Source organism: Nannospalax galili, unplaced genomic scaffold (assembly GCF_000622305.1).
Source record: "Nannospalax galili isolate Female #2095 unplaced genomic scaffold, S.galili_v1.0 scaffold792, whole genome shotgun sequence".
NCBI classification, from domain to species: Eukaryota; Metazoa; Chordata; class Mammalia; order Rodentia; family Spalacidae; genus Nannospalax; species Nannospalax galili.
In genome coordinates this window covers 965,775-969,135 of record NW_008331036.1, presented here as the reverse complement: position 1 = coordinate 969,135, position 3,361 = coordinate 965,775, and positions in this window count along the sequence as shown.

Sequence of the window (3,361 nt, the reverse complement as noted above, 5' to 3'; positions counted from 1 at the left end):
GTCCAGCGGAGAGCCGCGGGACTCCAGTAAACACACTAAGTAAGGGAAAACAAAGAAACCTGCCTGGAAACAGGTCTTAAGGTTCTGTTCTTTGGAGAATGGAATGTAAGAAGAATATGTCCCCAGACAGCTACTGTGTTAGTGCCTCCCTGCTGCTGTAACAAAATATGAGCACACAGAGTCACTTTTTCTCAGCACTTTGAACAGTTACGAGTCTGAGTTAACCAATACCTTCACTACTCTCTGTAATAAGAAGCTTCTCTTGGTCAAGGTTAGTAGCAGCACAAATCTACTAATATAGATATAAATAATTAGAAAGCAGTTTAATAAGTTTGCCTTTAAAAATATTTTTTTCTAGAATTTAGAATTTACTTCATTTGTTTCAGAATTTTATAAATAAAAACAAACATTACTTCCTAGGATAGGACCACCAGTGACTTCATTGCCTTGCATAGCCCCCATCTATTAAAAGTTCTTTTTGTTTCCTTTTGTTTTCTGACAAGTTCTTCCTGTAACCTCAGCTGGCATGGAATTTGCTATGTACTAGGCTGCACTCAGTCTCACAGAGATCTATCTGCCTCTGCCCCTTCAGTGGCTGGGATTAGAGGTGTGTACCACCACATCAGGCTCTACCTATTAAAGGTTCTACCATCTCAAAACCAGCACAATGGGCACTGAGTGTCAGTGACATGGGCTTTTCAGAGGACACACTAAAACTACAGCCAAACCACAGCCAGCACTTAACCTTAGGAGGGTTCTTCCCCTGTGGTGGTTTGAATGAGAATGTCCTCTATAGGCTCCAAGAACTGGACACTTGGTTTCTAGTCTGTGGTGCTGTTTGTGGAGGGTCATGGAACCTTCAGGAAGTTTGGCCATCCTGGAGGAATCATGTCACTGGGGCCAGGCTTTGAGAGTTCCTAAGTCTTACAGGATTTCTAGTCTCATTGGCTTGGCTTCCTGTAGCTAGTTGAAGATCTGATGGCTTGGCTTTCTGATTAGGCTACCTCTACTTCCAGCACCTCCCCTGCCATTTTAGATTCTAGTCCCTCTAAATCTTAAACTCTAATTAATTCTTCCTTCTTTGAATTGCCTTTGTCATGGTATTGTACCCCAGCAACAGAAAAGTAACGCATACATTCCCCATGACATAATCACCACCCCAAGGTTTCATCTGTTAATACACTCACCTTGGGGCACAGGTTTCTGCGTAGGAATTTTAAGGCTATACATATTCTTCAGACCACATCTGTCATAATTGTGTGGAAACAACTCATCAGTTATACCTGGAGATATTTATATGATTTACCCATGTACACATGGGTCACTATTTTTCTCAAGAAATTTTTCAGGCATATTTTTCCTCACAGATTATAAAGGATTTGATACTTGGGATACATTCGTGAGTAACATGTTCTTTGCTTTCTAGAATTTCATGAGCCTGGGTTGAGCACATGACTCCTGAATGATGCATGGGCAGAGTAGCAAGCCTATGGGAGGCATCATGAGGAACATGTCATCAACTCTGATTTGGACCCGTTATGCCTGGGAGAAGATGTTTTGCATTAGAGCTAGTTCTAAGAGGGTGACCATAATGGGATTCTTAAAAAGGATGATTTATCAAATTGTTGAATTTTAATGAAAAAGTTTTCAGTGAAGTTGTAAGTTTCAACTTTCATTGTAGAAATTTCAGATGACCAAGAACAGTGAGTCCTAGCTGAATTATATGCAAACAAAATGTCCCTGTTAGAAATTTGTCTTAGAGTCTGGAGATAATTGGAAGCTTAGAAAAACCTACCTAGTCACTTAAATATCCTCATTCTGCAAATGTTGAACTGCATATTTTCTAAATAAACTGTACAGCCAAATCATAAAACTCAACTCTGAAATGCCTGTGATTGCTCGTGTGGGCAGAGACTGCTATGATTGGCTGGGTTTCAGGTTTGAGTGTCTGTGTAGTCAGAACCATACCAGAACATATTAGATCACACCCAGTCTCCTTCCTCTGTTCCTCAGAGGGTTCTGAACCAGGGGCTGCAGTTTTCTTCATTGGGTTTGAGCATTGATCCTACTTCTTTTGGAAGCCTCTTTATAGTCTTCAGAAACCACTCACTCAGGGAAATATGGAACCTCCCAAGGGCCTCGAAGCAATGAAATAGGATTTCAGCCCATAGCATAAAGCACATTCTGTGGTGGGTGGGAGCACAGCTCTTTTCCACAAAGGCTTATTCATTTTCTTTGTCCCATCATATCTCCTTATGTTAAATAAATATTTTAGAAACTCTATTAATTCAGTCCTGATTATCTATATATCTGTCCACCCATGTGTGAGTGGGGATGCAAATACACACACACACACACACACACACACACACACACACACACACACACATGCACAAACGTATCCACAAATCCACAAATACGTCTTCTGTAAACTTAAATGAACAAGCAAAAGGAAACAAAACATCTCTTTCTGGCTTGCCTTATTTTTCAATTTATTTATACACCTGAATCACAACAGGAACTATTTGCTGGGAAACAGAATCATCCCCCAGCCAATCAGACAAAATCCTGAATCCGTTCTTCATTGTAACATCCTTCATTTATTTCCTGTAAACTTGCCAGAAGTAAAAGTATAAATATAACACAAACCTTTATTTTGAAATCTCATTGTAAAACATGTTGGAGTATTCATGTGGCCAGAGTTTTTTTCTCTGTCATTTTCCTCCTGCTCTCTTCCCACCCCAACCTTAACATTGCCCCTACTTCTACTCCTTGCAGCAGGTTCTTTGATAAGTCTACAAAAGAAAAACACCTTGAAAGGTTAATATTGATGTGTTTGTTAAAACAAGGTCCTCACTGCCTCTATTTAAATGTTTAGTAGTCCGTTTATATAATTTACCCCATTTTTGTTCTTTTACTAAAGAAAACAAAAATAGAATTACACTTTCAAATTGGAAGCTTCCAAAAACTGTGATGTCGTCAAAATCTAATACATAAAAAACTTTTATTATCTCAGAGTCTGTCTAAACCCGAGTCCAGGATTACTGACTTCAGGGAGATAAGTGTTTTCATCATCCATGGCTACAGCATTGGAAGCCTTAGTATGAAACCTCACTACATCCTTCCCTTATCTGAAGTTTGACCTCCCATGGTTTCAGATACCCACTGACAACTGTGTGCTGTTGATTAGATGCTATTTATTCGTAGGGACTTATGTGTTGGGAACTTGGTGCTCCAGGTGACAGTATCAGGAGGTAGAGTCAAATAATAGAGGTGGGATCTAAGGAAAGTCCTTAGGTCAACTTGGAACCTGCCCCTGGAAGGGACGGTGAGACTCAGTTGCTTCGTGATTTTCATGTTT